Raw genomic sequence first — 16,390 nt, 5'->3', positions numbered from 1 at the left:
GATGCAGAGGCTCAAGAGAGGATGCAGTGGCTTAAGGGAGTGATACGAAGGCTCAGGAGAGGGATGCAGAGGCTCAAGAGAGGGATGCAGAGGTTCTTGAGAGTGACGCAGAGGCTCAAGTGAGGATGCAGAGGCTTAAGAGAGTGATGCAAAGGCTCAGGAGAGGGATGCACAGGCTCATGAGAGGGATGCAGGAGTTCAAGAGAGTGATGCAAAGAATCAAGAAAGGATGCAGAGGCTTAAAAGAGTGATGCAGAGGCTCAAGAGAGTGATGTAGAGCCTCAAGAGAGTGATAGAGAGGCTCAAGAGAGTGATGCAGAGGCTCAAGAGAGTGATGCAGACGACCAAGAGAGTGATGCAGAGGCTCAATAGAGTGATGCAGAGGATCATGAGAGGGAAGCAGAGGCTTAATAGAGTGATGCAGAGGCTGAAGAGAGTGATGCAGATGCTCTAGAGAGTGATGCAGAGGCTTAAGAGAGTGAGGCAGAGTCTTAAGAGAGGGATGCAGAGGCTTAAGAGAGGGATGCAGAGGCTCAAGAGAGTGATTCAGAGGCTTACGAGAGTGATGCAGAGAATCAAGAGAGTGTTGCAGAGGCTCGAGAGAGCTATGCAGAGGCCTCAAGAAAAGGATTCAGAGGCTTAAGAGAGCGATGCAGAGGCTGACGAGAGTGTTTCAGAGGCTCAAGAGAGGGATGAAGAGGCTGAAGAGAGTGATGCAGAGGCTTAAGAAAGTGAGGCAGAGGCTTAGGAGAGGGATGCAGAGGCTCAAGAGAGTGATGCAGGGGCTCAAGAGAATGATGTAGAGGCTTAGGAGAAGGATGTAGAGGCTCAAGAGAATGATGCAGAGGCTCAAGAGAGTGATGCAGAGGATCAAGAGAGGGATGCAGAGGTTTAAGAGAGTGATGCAGAGGCTCAAGAGAGTGATGGAGATGCTCAAGAGAGTGATGCAGAGACTCAAGAGAGTGATGCAGAGCCTTAAGAGAGGGATGCAGAGGCTCAAGAGAATGATGTAGAGGCTTAAGAGAGGAATGCAGAGGCTCAAGAGAATGATGCAGAGGCTCAAGAGAGTGATGCAGAGGATCAAGAGAGTGATGCAGAGGCTGAAGAGAGAGATGCAGAGGCTTAAGAGAGTGATGCAGAGGCTCAAGTGAGTGATGCAGAGGCTCAAGAGAGTGATGCAGAGGATCAAGAGAGGGATGCAGAGGTTTAAGAGAGTGATGCAGAGGCTCAAGAGAGTGATGCAGAGGCTCAAGAGAGAGATGCAGAGACACAAGAGAGTGATGCAGAGGCACAAGAGAGGGATGCAGAGGCTCAAGAGAGTGATGCAGAGGATTAATAGAGGGATGCAGAGGCTCAAGAGAATGATGCAGAGACTCAAGAGAGTGCTGGAAAAGGCTCAAGAGAGGGATGCTGAGGCTCGAGAGAGGGATGCAGAGGATCAAGAGAGTGATGCAGAGGCTCATGAGAGAAAGGCAGAGGCTTAAGCGAGTGATGCAGAGGCTCACGAGAGTGAAGCAGAGGCTCAAGAGAATGATGTAGAGGCTTAGGAGAGGGATGGAGAGGCTCAAGAGTATGATGCAGAGGCTCAAGAGAGTGATGCAGGGAATCAAGAGAGGAATGCAGAGGCTCAAGAGAGTGATGCAGAGGCTCAAGAGAGGGATGCAGAGCCTCAAGAGAGTGATAGAGAGGCTCAAGAGAGTGATGCAGAGGATACAGAGAGTGATGCAGACGATCAAGAGAGTGATGCATCGGCCCAAGAGAGTGATGCAGAGGATCAAGGGAGAGAACTAGAGGCTTAAGAGAGTGATGCAGAGGCTGAAGAGAGTGATGCAAAGGCTCTAGAGAGTGATGCAGAGGCTTAAGAGAGTGATGCAGAGGCTTAAGAGAGGGATGCAAAGGCTTTACAGAAGGATGCAGAGGCTCAAGAGAGTGATTCAGAGGCTTACGAGAGTGATGCAGAGAATCAAGTGAGTGATGCTGAGGCTCGAGAGAGTTGTGCAGAGGCCTCAAGAGAGGGATTCAGAGGCTCAAGTGAGGGATGCAGAGGCCCAAAATAGGGATGCATAAGCTCTTGAGAGTGATGCAGAGGCCCAAGAGAGGGATGCAGAGGCTTAAGCGAGTGATGCAAATTCTCAAGAGAGGGATGCAAAGGCTCATAAGAGGGATGCAGGAGTTAAAGAGAGATGCAGAGGCTCAAGAAACGGATGCAGAGGGTTACGAAAGTGATGCAGAGGCTCAAAAGAGGGATGCAGAGGCTTAAGAGGGTGATGCAGAGGCTCAAGAGAGTGATGCAGAGGCTCAATAGAGGGATGCAGGGGCTCAAGAGAGTGATAGAGAGGCTCAAGAGAGTAATTCAGAGTATTACGAGAGTGATGCAGAGGCTTAAGAGAGTGATGCAGAGGCTTACGCGAGTGATGCAGAAGCTTAAGAGAGTAGTGCTGAGTCTCAAGAGAGGGATGAATAGGCTCAAGAGAGGGATGCAGAGGCTCAAGAATGGGATGCAGAGGCTAAAGTGAGTGATGCAGAGGCACCAGAGAAAGATGCAGAGGCACTTGAGAGTGATGCAGAGGCTCAAGAGAGGGATGCAGAGGCTTAAGAGAGGGATGCAGAGGCTTAAGAGAGTGATGCAAAGGCTCAAGAGATGGATGCAGGGGCTCAGGAGAGTGACGCAGAGGCTCAAGAGAGGGATGCAGAGGCTCAAGAGAGGGATGCAGAGGCTTAAGAGAGTGATGCAAAGGCTCAAGAGAGGGTTGCAGAGGCTCAAGAGAATGATGTAGAAGCTTAGGACAGGGATGCAGAGGCTCAAGAGAGTGATGCAGGGACTCTAGAGAGTGATGCAGGAGCTCAAGAGAATGATGTAAAGGCTTAGGAGAAGAATGTAGATTCTCAAGAGAATGATGCAGAGGTTTAAGAGAGTGATGCAGAGGCTCAAGAGAGCGATGCAGAGGCTCAAGAGAGTGATGCAGAGAATCAAGAGAGTGATGCAGAGGCTCAAGAGAGGGATGCAGAGGCTCAAGAGAGTGATGCAGATAATTAATAGAGGGATGCAGAGGCTCAAGAGAGTGATGCAGAGGCTTAAGAGAGGGATGCAAAGGCTCAGAGAATTATGCAGAGACTCAAGAGAGTGCTGCAAAAGGCTCAAGAGAGGGATGCTGAGGCTCCAGAGAAAGATGCAGAGGATCAAGGGAGAGAAGCAGAGGCTTAAGAGAGTGATGCAGAGGCTGAAGAGAGTGATGCAAAGGCTCTAGAGAGTGATGCAGAGGCTTAAGAGAGGGATGCAGAGGCTTAAGAGAAGGATGCAGAGGCTCAAGAGAGTGATTCAGAGGCTTACGAGAGTGATGCAGAAAATCAAGTGAGTGATGCTGAGGCTCGAGAGAGTTGTGCAGAGTCCTCAAGAGAGGGGTTCAGAGGCTCAAGTGAGGGATGCAGAGGCCCAAAATAGGGATGCATAAGCTCTTGAGAGTGATGCAGAGGCCCAAGAGAGGGATACAGAGGCTTAAGCGAGTGATGCAAATTCTCAAGAGAGGGATGCAAAGGCTCATAAGAGGGATGCAGTAGTTAAAGAGAGAGATGCAGAGGCTCAAGAAACGGATGCAGAGGGTTACGAAAGTGATGCAGAGGCTCAATAGAGGGATGCAGGGGCTCAAGAGAGTGATAGAGAGGCTCACGAGAGTAATTCAGAGTATTACGAGAGTGATGCAGAGGCTTACGCGAGTGATGCAGAAGCTTAAGAGAGTAGTGCAGAGTCTCAAGAGAGGGATGCAGAGGCTCAAGAGAGGGATGAATAGGCTCAAGACAGGGATGCAGAGGCTCAAGAATGGGATGCAGAGGCTAAAGTGAGTGATGCAGAGGCACAAGAGAAAGATGCAGAGGCACTTGAGAGTGATGCAGAGGCTCAAGAGAGGGATGCAGAGGCTCAAGAATGGGATGCAGAGGCTAAAGTGAGTGATGCAGAGGCACCAGAGAAAGATGCAGAGGCACTTGAGAGTGATGCAGAGGTTAAAGAGAGGGATGCAGAGGCTTAAGAGAGGGATGCAGAGGCTTAAGAGAGTGATGCAAAGGCTCAAGAGATGGATGCAGGGCTCAGGAGAGTGACGCAGAGGCTCAAGAGAGGGATGCAGAAGCTCAAGAGAGGGATGCAGAGGCTCAAGAGAGGGATGCAGAGGCTTAAGAGAGTGATGCTAAGGCTCAAGAGAGGGTTGCAGAGGCTCAAGAGAATGATGTAGAAGCTTAAGACAGGGATGCAGAGGCTTAAGAGAATGATGCAGAGGCTCAAGAGAGTGATGCAGAGGATCAAGTGAGTGATGCAGGGGCTCAAGAGAGTGATGCAGGGACTCAAGAGAGTGATGCAGGGGCTCAAGAGAATGATGTAAAGGCTTAGGAGAAGAATGTAGATTCTCAAGAGAATGATGCAGAGGCTCAAGAGAGTGATGCAGAGGCTCAAAAGAATGATGTAGAGGCTTAAGAGAGGGATGCAGAGGTTTAAGAGAGTGATGCAGAGGCTCAAGGGAGCGATGCAGAGGCTCAAGAGAGTGATGCAGAGACTCAAGAGAGTGATGCAGAGGCTCAAGAGAGGGATGCAGAGGCTCAAGAGAGTGATGCAGATAATTAATAGAGGGATGCAGAGGCTCAAGAGAGTGATGCAGAGGCTTAAGAGAGGGATGCAAAGGCTCAAGAGAATTATGCAGAGACTCAAGAGAGTGCTGCAAAAGGCTCAAGAGAGGGATGCTGAGGCTCCAGAGAAAGATGCAGAGGATCAAGGGAGAGAAGCAGAGGCTTAAGAGAGTGATGCAGAGGCTGAAGAGAGTGATGCAAAGGCTCTAGAGAGTGATGCAGAGGCTTAAGAGAGGGATGCAGAGGCTTAAGAGAAGGATGCAGAGGCTCAAGAGAGTGATTCAGAGGCTTACGAGAGTGATGCAGAAAATCAAGTGAGTGATGCTGAGGCTCGAGAGAGTTGTGCAGAGTCCTCAAGAGAGGGATTCAGAGGCTCAAGTGAGGGATGCAGAGGCCCAAAATAGGGATGCATAAGCTCTTGAGAGTGATGCAGAGGCCCAAGAGAGGGATGCAGAGGCTTAAGCGAGTGATGCAAATTCTCAAGAGAGGGATGAATTAATAACAATAAACTGAAAATTCACAAAAACGTGGAAAAACCGCAAAATATTGCCTAATTCGATGATATTTTGTTTATATCACATAAAGGAAAAGGGGATGATAAACGTCAAAATATTGCTGAATTCGATGATTTTTAGTACGGAACAAAATGCAAGAAAACTTGCTTAAATGCTATATTATGCGAAAATCTGAGATTTGAAGGCCAAATCACATATCGTGATACAACATGAAATAGTATCGAAATATTGGTAAAAATGAATATATTTACGTAATATCAAACTATATGAAAAACGTGAAAGAAGTCGTTATTATACCAAATTTGAGGATTTTAACTTCGAATCATAAAGCGACGTTTCGTATTTTTTAGACCCTAGAAAAGACGTATAAAGATGTTGCTTCTAATACAAATAATAAAAATCAATGTGTTTTCATTAAAATTAACTAAAATGTTCCTGATTTTCGGTTTATATTACCGATGGAAGATGTACACGTAAAACCGTTCTAATCCAGCTGAAACGTCGATATATGCAATAAAAACAGAACTTCTCCCCTTTTCAATATCTTAATCAGTATTTTAACGAGAAACAAATAGATGATTGAAAATTAGGTATTTAATTTTATTTTCTGATCAATTATGTGTTTGCATCATTTTTATCGTATATTTAATGAATTAATAAAAATAAACTTAAAATTATCAAAAACGTGGAAAAACGGATAAATATTGCCAAATTCGATGATATTTTATTTATATCACATAAAGGAAAAGGGGATGATAAAGGTAAAAATATTGCTAAATTCGATGATTTTTAGTACAAAACAAAATGCAAGAAAACTTGCTTAAAAATGCATAATTTGTGAAATTCTGAGATTTGAAGACCAAATTACATATCGTGAGTAAACATGAAGTAGTATCGAAATATTGGTAAAAGCGAATATATTTACGTAAAATCACACTACATGAATAACGTTAAAAAGTCACTATATTATCATATATGAGGATTTTAACTTCAAATCATAGAGCGAGGTTTCGTATTATTTAGATCCAAGAAAAGACATATGACAATGTTGTTTCCAATACAAATGGTAAAAATCAATGTGTTTTCATTAGAATTAACTAAAATGTTCCTGATTTTCCGTTATATTATCGAAGGAAGATGTACACGTACAACCGCTCTAATCCGGCTGAAACGTCGATATATGCAATTAAACAGAACTTCTCCCCCTTTTCAATATCTAACTCAGTATTTTAACGAGAAACAAATAGTTTATTGAAAATGAAGTGTTTGAGGTTAATATCTAATCAATTATGTGTTTGCATCATTTTTATCGTATATTTAATGAATTAATAACAATGAACTGAAAATTTACAAAAACGTGGAAAAACCGCAAAATATTGCCTAATTCGATGATATTTTGTTTTCCCATTCTTGAGCCTCTGCATCCCTCTCTTGAGCCTATTCATCCCTCACTTGAGCCTCTGCATCCCTCTCTTGAGACTCTGCACTACTCTCTTAAGCTTCTGCATCACTCGCGTAAGCCTCTGCATCACTCTCTTAAGTCTCTGCATCACTCTCGTAATACTCTGAATTACTCTCTTGAGCCTCTCTATCACTCTCTTGAGCCCCTGCATCCCTCTATTGAGCCTCTGCATCACTCTCTTGAGCCTCTGCATCACCCTCTTAAGCCTCTGCATCCCTCTTTTGAGCCTCTGCATCACTTTCGTAACATTCTGCATCCGTTTCTTGAGCCTCTGCATCTCTCTCTTTAACTCCTGCATCCCTCTTATGAGCCTTTCCACCCCTCTCATGAGAATTTGCATCACTAGCTTAAGCCTCTGCATCCCTCTCTTGGGCCTCTGCATCACTCTCAAGAGCTTATGCATCCCTATTTTGGGCCTCTGCATCCCTCACTTGAGCCTCTGAATCCCTCTCTTGAGGCCTCTGCACAACTCTCTCGAGCCTCAGCATCACTCACTTGATTCTCTGCATCACTCTCGTAAGCCTCTGAATCACTCTCTTGAGCCTCTGCATCCTTCTCTTAAGCCTCTGCATCCCTCTCTTAAGCCTCTGCATCACTCTCTTAAGCCTCTGCATCACTCTCTCTGGAGCCTCTGCATCACTCTCTTCAGCCTCTGCATCACTCTCTTGATCGTCTGCATCACTCTCTGTATCCTCTGCATCACTCTCTTGAGCCTCTCTATCACTCTCTTGAGGCTCTGCATCACTCTCTTGAGCCTCTGCATTACTCTCTTAACCCTCTGCATTCCTCTCTTGATTCCCTGCATCACTCTCTTGAGCCTCTGCATCATAGTCTTGAGCCTCTGCATCCCTCTCCTAAGCCTCAACATCATTCTCTTGAGCCTCTGCTTCACTCTCGTGAGCCTCTGCATGACTCTCTTAAGTCTCTGCCTTTCTCTCTTGAGCCTCTGCATCACTCTCTTGATCCTCTGCATCCCTCTCTGGAGCCTCAGCATCCCTCTCTTGAGCCTTTTCCAGCACTCTCTTGAGTCTCTGCATCATTCTCTTGAGCCTCTGCATCCCTCTATTAATCCTCTGCATCACTCTCTTGTGCTTCTGCATCCCTCTCTTGTGCCTCTGCATTACTCTCTTGTGTCTCTGCATCACTATCTTGAGCCTCTGCATCACTCTCTTGAGCCTCTGCATCATTCTCTTTAGCCTCTACATCCTTCTTCTACGCCTCTACATCATTCTCTTGAGCCTCTTCATCACTCTCTTGAGCCTCTGCATCACTCTCTTGAGCCTCTGCATCACTCTCTTATGCCTCTGCATCTCTCTCTTCAGCCTCTGCATCACTCTCTTGATCCTCTGCATCACTCTCTTGAGCCTCTGCATCATTCTCTTGAGCCTCTGCATCCCTCTCTTAAGCCTCTACATCATTCTCTTGAACCTCTGCATCCCTCTCTTGAGGCTCTGCATCACTCTCTTGAGTCTCTGCATCACTCTCTTGAGCCTCTCCATCACTCTCTTGAGCCTCTGCATCACTCTCTTAAACCTCTGCATCCCTCTCTTGATCCTCTGCATCACTCTATTGAGCCTCTGCATCATTCTCTTGAGCCTCTACATCCTTCTCCTAAGCCTCTACATCATTCTCTTGAACCCCTGCATCACTCTCTTGAGCCTCTGCATCCCTCTCCTAAGCCTCTGCCTCACTTTCGTAAGCCTCTGCATCACTCTCTTCAGCCTCTTCATCCCTCTATTGAGCCTCTGAAACACTCTCTTCAGCCTCTGCATCGCTCTCTTAAGCCTCTGAATCCTTTTCTTGAGGCCTCTGCATAACTCTCTCGAGCCTCTGCAACACTCTCTTGATTCTCTGCATCACTCTCGTAAGCCTCTGAATCACTCTCTTGAGCTTCTGCATCCCTCTCTTAAGCCTCTGCATCCCTCTCTTAAGTCTCTGCCTCACTCTCTTAAGCCTCTGCATCACTCTCTAGAGCCTCTGCATCACTCTCATCAGCCTCTGCATCACTCTATTAAGCCTCTGCTTCCCTCTCTTGATCCTCTGCATCACTCTATTGAGCCTCTGCATCACTCTCTTGGTCGTTTGCATCACTCTCTTGAGCCTCTGCATCACTCTCTTGAGCCTCTCTATCACTCTCTTGAGGCTCTGCATCACTCTCTTGAGCCTCTGCACCACTCTTTTAAGCCTCTGCATCCCTCTCTTGAGCCTCTGCGTCACTATCAAGAACCTCTGCATCTCTCTCTTGTGCCTCTGCATCTCTCACTTGAGCCTCTGCATCCCTCTCTTCAGCCCCTGCATCCCACTCTTGAGCATCTGCATCCCTCTCCTGAGCCCCTGCATCCCTCTCTTGAGCCTCTGCATCCCTCGCTTGAGCCTCTGCATCATTCTCTTAAGCCTCTGCATCAATCTATTTAGCCTAAGCATCACTCTCGTAAGCCTCTGAATCACACTCTTGAGCCTCTGCATCCCTCTCTTGAACTCCTGCATCCCTCTCATGAGCCTCTACATCCCTCTCTTGAGCCTTTGCATCATTCTCTTGAGCCTCTTCATCACCCTCTTAAGCCTCTGCATTACTCTCTTGAGCCTCTGCATCCCTCTCCTATGCCTCTGCCTCACTCTCTTAAGCCTCTGCATAATTCTCTTGAGCCTCTGCATCACTCTTTTAAGCCTCTGCATCCCTCTCTTGAGCCTCTGCATCACTCTCTTGAACTCCTGCATCCATCTCATGAGCCTTTGCATCCCTCACTTGAGCCTTTGCATCACTTTCTTACGCCTCGGCATCCCTCTCTTGAGCCTCTGCGTCATTCTCAAGAGCCTCTGCATCCCTCTCTTGTGCCTCTGCTTCCCTCACTTGAGCCGCTGCATCCCTCTCTTGAGCCCCTGCATCCCTCTCTTGAGCCTCTGCATCCCTCTCTTGAACCTCTGCATCCCTCTCTTATGCCCTTGCATCACTCTCTTAAGCCTCTGCATCACTCTCGTAAGCCTCTGAATCACTCTGTTGAGCCTCTGCATCACTCTCCTGAGCCTCTCCGTCACTCTCTTGAGCCTCTGCATCCCTCTCTTAAGCCTCTGCATCATTCTCTTCAGCCTCTGCATTCCTCTCTTAAGCCTCTGCATCACTCTCTTTATCCTCTGCATCCCTCTTTTAAGCCTCTGCATCACTCTCTTCAGCCCCTGTATCATTCTCTTGAGACTCTGCATCCCTCTCATAAGCCTCTACATCATTCTCTTGTCTCTCTACATCACTCTCTTGAACCTCTGCATCACTCTCTTAAGCCTCTACATCCCTCTCTTGAGCCCATGCATCCCCTCTCATGAACCTCTGCATCACTCACGTAATCCTCTGAATCACTCTCTTGAGCCTCTGCATCCCTCTCTTGAACTCCTGCATCCCTCTCATGAGCCTCTGCATCCTTCTATTGAGCCTTCGCATCACTCTCTTAAACCACTGCATCCCTCTCCTGAGCCTCTGCATCACTCTCCAGAGCCTCTGCATCCCTCTCTCGAGCGTCTGCATCCCTCTCTTAAGCCTCTGCATCACTCTCTTATGCCTCTGCATCATTCTCTTAAGCCTCTGCATCACTCTCTTGAGCCTCTGCACCACTCTTTTAAGCCTCTGCATCCCTCTCTTGAGCCTCTGCGTCACTATCAAGAACCTCTGCATCCCTCTCTTGTGCCTCTGCATCTCTCACTTGAGCCTCTGCATCCCTCTCTTCAGCCCCTGCATCCCACTCTTGAACCTCTGCATCCCTCTCCTGAGGCCCTGCATCCCTCTCTTGAGCCTCTGCATCCCTCGCTTGAGCCTCTGCATCATTCTCTTAAGCCTCTGCATCAATCTATTTAGCCTAAGCATCACTCTCGTAAGCCTCTGAATCACTCTCTTGATTCTCTGCATCCCTCTCTTGAACTCCTGCATCCCTCTCATGAGCCTCTACATCCCTCTCTTGAGCCTTTGCATCATTCTCTTGAGCCTCTTCACCACCCTCTTAAGCCTCTGCATTACTCTCTTGAGCCTCTGCATCCCTCTCCTATGCCTCTGCCTCACTCTCTTAAGCCTCTGCATAATTCTCTTGAGCCTCTGCATCACTCTTTTAAGCCTCTGCATCCCTCTCTTGAGCCTCTGCATCACTCTCTTGAACTCCTGCATCCATCTCATGAGCCTTTGCATCCCTCACTTGAGCCTTTGCATCACTTTCTTACGCCTCGGCATCCCTCTCTTGAGCCTCTGCGTCATTCTCAAGAGCCTCTGCATCCCTCTCTTGTGCCTCTGCTTCCCTCACTTGAGCCGCTGCATCCCTCTCTTGAGCCCCTGCATCCCTCTCTTGAGCCTCTGCATCCCTCTCTTGAACCTCTGCATCCCTCTCTTAAGCCCTTGCATCACTCTCTTAAGCCTCTGCATCACTCTCGTAAGCCTCTGAATCACTCTGTTGAGCCTCTGCATCACTCTCCTGAGCCTCTCCGTCACTCTCTTGAGCCTCTGCATCCCTCTCTTAAGCCTCTGCATCATTCTCTTCAGCCTCTGCATTCCTCTCTTAAGCCTCTGCATCACTCTCTTTATCCTCTGCTTCCCTCTTTTAAGCCTCTGCATCACTCTCTTCAGCCCCTGTATCATTCTCTTGAGACTCTGCATCCTTCTCATAAGCCTCTACATCATTCTCTTGTGGCTCTACATCACTCTCTTGAACCTGTGCATCACTCTCTTAAGCCTCTACATCCCTCTCTTGAGCCCATGCATCCCTCTCATGAGCCTCTGCATCACTCACGTAATCCTCTGAATCACTCTCTTGAGCCTCTGCATCCCTCTCTTGAACTCCTGCATCCCTCTCATGAGCCTCTGCATCCTTCTATTGAGCCTTCGCATCACTCTCTTAAACCACTGCATCCCTCTCTTGAGCCTCTGCATCACTCTCAAGAGCCTCTGCATCCCTCTCTCGAGCCTCTGCATCCCTCTCTTAAGCCTCTGCATCACTCTCTTATGCCTCTGCATCATTCTCTTAAGCCTCTGCATCACTCTCTTAAGCCTCTGCATCACTCTCTTAAGCCTCTGAATCACTCTCTTGAGCCTTTGCATCACTCTCTTGAGCCCCTGCATCCCTCTCTCAAGCCTCTGCATCACTCTCTTGAGCCTCTGCATCACCCTCTTAAGCCTCTGCATTACTCTCTTGAGCCCCTGCATCCCTCTCCTAAGCCTCTGCCTCACTCTCTTAAACCTTTGCATCACTCTCTTGAGCCACTCCATCCCTCTCTAGAGCCTCTGCTTCACTCTCTTCAGCCTCTTCATTCCTCTCTTGAGCCTCTGCAACACTCTCTTCAGCCTCTGCATCTCTCTCTTAAGCCTCTGAATCCCTCTCTTGAGGCCTCTGCATAACTCCCCCGAGTCTCTGCATCACTCTCTTGATTCATCACTCTCGATGATTAAAAATCATCGAATTCAGCAATATTTTGACGTTTATCATCCCCTTTTCCGTTATGTGATATAAACAAAATATCATGGAATTAGGCAATATTTTGCGGTTTTTTCACGTTTTTGTAAATTTTCAGTTCATTGTTATTAATTCATTAAATATACGATAAAAATGATGCAAACACATATTTGATTAGAAATTAACCTTAAACACTTCATTTTCAATCAACTATTTGTTTCTGGTTAAAATACTGAGTAAGATATTGAAAAGGGGGAGAAGTTCTGTTTAATTGCTTATATCGACGTTTCAGCCGGATTAGAGCGGTTTTACGTGAACATTTTTCATCGGTAATATAAACGGAAAATCAGGAACATTTTAGTTTATTCTAATGAAAACACATTGAATTTTATCATTTGTGTTGGAAACAACATTGTCATATGTCTTTTCTTGGATCTAAATAATACGAAACCACGCTCTATGATTTGAAGTTAAAATCCTCAAATATGGTAATATAGTGACTTTTTTCACGTTATTCATGTAGTGTGATTTTACGTAAATATATTCGTTTTTCCCAATATTTCGATTCTACTTCATGTTTTCTCACGATATGTGATTTGGATGTGACTTGACTTTTTTCACGTTATTTATGTAGTGTGATTTTACGTAAATATATTCATTTTTACCAATATTTCGATACTATTTCATGTAGTATCACGATATGTGATTTGGCCTTCAAATCTCAGATTTTCGCATAATATTGCATTTTAACCAAGTTTTCTTGCATTTTTTTCCGTAAATATTCCGTAAAAATCATCGAATTCAGCAATATCTTGACGTTTATCATTCCCTTTTCCTTTATGTGATATAAATAAAATATCATCGAATTAGGCAATATTTATGCGTTTTTCCACGTTTTTTAGAATTTTCAGTTTATTTTTATTAATTCATTAAATATACGATAAAAATGATGCAAACACATAATTGATCAGAAAATAACCTTAAATACCTAATTTTCAATCATCTATTTGTTTCTCGTTAAAATACTGATTAAGATATTGAAAAGGGGAGAAGTTCTGTTTTTATTGCATATATCGACGTTTCAGCTGGATTAGAACGGTTTTACGTGTACATCTTTCATCGGTAATATAAACTGAAAATCAGGAACATTTTAGTTAATTTTAATGAAAACACATTGATTTTTATCATTTGTATTAGAAGCAACATCTTTATACGTCTTTTCTAGGGTCTAAAAAATACGAAACGTCGCTCTATGATTCGAAGTTAAAATTCTCTAATTTGGTATAATAATGACTTCTTTCACGTTTTTCATGTAGTTTGATATTACGTAAATATATTCATTTTTACCAAGATTTCGATACTATTTCATGTTGTATCACGGTATGTAATTTGGCCTTCAAATCTCTGATTTTCGCATAATATTGCAATTTAAGCAAGTTTTCTTGCATTTTGTTCCGTACTAAAAATCATCGAATTCAGCAATATTTTGACGTTTATCATCCCCTTTTCCTTTATGTGATATAAACAAAATATCATCGAATTAGGCAATATTTTGCCGTTTTTCCACGTTTTTGTGAATTTTCAGTTTATTGTTATTAATTCATTATATATACGATAAAAATGATGCAAACACATAATTGTTTAGAAATTAACCATAAACACTTCATTTTCAATCAACTATTTGTTTCTCGTTAAAATACTGAGTAAGATATTGAAAAGGGGAGAAGTTATGTTTTATTGCATATATCGACGTTTCAGGCGGATTAGAGCTGTTTTACGTGTACATCTTCCATCGGTAATATAAACGGAAAATCAGGAACATTTTAGTTAATTCTAATGAAAACACATTGATATTTATCATTTGTATTGGAAACAACATTGTCATATGTCTTTTCTTGGATCTAAATAATACGAAACCTCGCTCTTTGATTGGAAGTTAAAATCCTCATATATGGTAATATAGTGACTTTTTTCACGTTATTCATGTAGTGTGATTATACATAAATATATTCGTTTTTACCAATATTTCGATACTACTTCATGTTTTCTCACGATATGTGATTTGGTCTTCAAATCTCAGAATTTCACAAATTTTGCATTTTTAAGCAAGTACTCTTGCATTTTCTTTTGTACTAAAAACATCGAATTTAGCAATATTTTTACCTTTATCATCCACTTTTCCTCTATGTGATTTAAACAAAATATCATCGAATTAGCAAATATTTTGCCGTTTTTGCACGTTTTTGTGAATTTTCCGTTTATTGTTATTAATTCATTAAATATACAATAAAAAAGATGCAAACACATAATTGATCAGAAAATAACCTTAAATACTTCATTTTCAATCATCTATTTGTTTCTCGTTAAAATACTGAGTATGATATTGAAAAGGGGAGAAGTTCTGTTTTTATTGCATATGCAGAGGCTCAAGAGAGTGTTGCAGAGAATCAAGAGAGGGATGCAGAGGCTTAAGAGAATGATGCAGAGGCTCAAGAGATTGATACAGAGCCTCAAGAGAGTGATAGAGCGGCTCAAGAGAGTGATGCAGAGGCTCAAGAGAGTGATGCAGACAATCATGAGAATGATGCAGAGGATCAAGAGAGGGAAGTAGAGGCCTAAGAGAGGGATGCAGAGGCTCAAGAGAGTGACTCAGAAGATTACGAGAGTGATGCAGAGAATCAAGAGAGTGATGCAGAGAATCACTCTCTTGATCGTCTGCATCACACTCTTCAGCCTCTACATCACTCTCTTGAGCCTCTGCATCCTTTTTTGAGCCTCTGCATCTCTTTCTTAAGCCTCTGCATCCCTTTCTTGAGCCTTTGCATTACTCTCTTGAACTCCTCAAGAGAGTGCTCAAGAGTATGATGCAGAGTGATGCAGAGTGTAAAGAGAGTGATGCAGTGGCTCAAGAGAGGGATGCAGAGGCTCAAGAAAGGGATGCAGAGGCTTAAGAAAGAGATGCAGAGGCTCAAAAAAGGATGCAGAGGCTCAAGAGAGTGATGTAGAGGCTGAAGAGTGTGATGCAGAGGCTCAAGCAAGTGATGCAGAGGTTCAAGTGAGGGATGCAGAAGCTCAAGTGTTTGATGCAGAGGCACAAGAGAAGGATGCAGAGGCTCTTGAGAGTGATGCAGAGGCAAAAGAGAGGGATGCAGAGGATTAAGAGAGTGATGCAAAGGCTCAAGAAAGTGATGCAGAGGATTAAGAAAATGATGCAGAGGCTGAAAGGTGTGTTGCAGAGGCTTAAAAGAGGGATGCAGCGGCTCAAGAGAGTGATGCAGAGACTAGAGAGAGTGATGCAGAGGCTCAAGAGAGTGATGCAGAGGATCAAGAGAGTGATGCAGAGGCTTACGAGAGCAATGCAGAGAATCAAGGGAGTGATGCAGAGGCTCGAGAGAGTTGTGCAGAGGCCTCAAGAGAGGGATTCAGAGGCTTAAGAGAGTGATGCAGAGGCTGAAGAGAGTGTTGCAGAGGCTCAAGAGAGGGATGAAGAGGCTGAAGAGAGTGGTGCAGAGGCTCAAGAGAGGGATGCAGAGGCTCAAGAGAGTGATGCAGAGGCTTAAGAGAGTGAGGCAGATGATCAAGAGAGGGATCCAGAAGCTTAAGAGAGTGCTACAGAGGCTTAGGAGGGATGCAGAGGCTCAAGCGAGTGATGCAGAGGCTCACGAGAGTAATGCAGAGGCTTAAGATGGTGATGCAGAGGTTCAAGAGAGTGATGCAGAGGCTTAAGAGAGGGATGCAAGGGCTTAAAAGAGGGATGCAGAGGCTCAAGAGAAGGATGCAGAGGCCCAAGAGAGGGATGCAGAGGCTGAAGAGAGTGATGCAGACGTTCAAGAGAGTGATGCAGAGGCTTAAGAGAGGGATGCAGAGGCTCAAGAGAGGGATGCAGAGGCTCAAGAGAGTGATTCTGAGGCTTAAGAGAATGATACAGAGTCTTAAGAGAGTAATGCAAAGGCTTAAAAGAGAGATGCAGAGGCTGAAGAGAAGGTTGCAGAGGCCCAAGAGAGGGATGCAGAGGCTCAAGAGAGGGATGCAGAGGCTCAAGTGAGGGATGCAGAGGCTTAAGAGAGTGATGCAAAGGCTCAAGAGAAGGATGCAGAAGCTCATTAGAGGGATGGAAGAGTTCAAGAGAGGTATGCAGAGGTTGAAGAGAGTGATGCAGAGGATCAAGAGAGTGATGCAGAGGCTCAAGAGAGTGATGCAGAGGCTCAAGAGAGTGATGCAAAGGCTTAAGAGAGTGAGGCAGAGGCTTAGGAGAGAGATGCAGCGGCTCAAGAGAGTAATGCAGAAGCTTAAGAGTGTCATGCAGAGGCTCAAGACAGTGATGCAGAGGCGTAAGAGAGTGATTCAGAGGCTTAAGAGAGTGATGCAGAGGCTTA

Source organism: Procambarus clarkii, unplaced genomic scaffold, assembly GCF_040958095.1.
Source record: "Procambarus clarkii isolate CNS0578487 unplaced genomic scaffold, FALCON_Pclarkii_2.0 HiC_scaffold_118, whole genome shotgun sequence".
NCBI lineage: Eukaryota > Metazoa > Arthropoda > Malacostraca > Decapoda > Cambaridae > Procambarus > Procambarus clarkii.
This window is presented reverse-complemented; position numbering follows the sequence as displayed.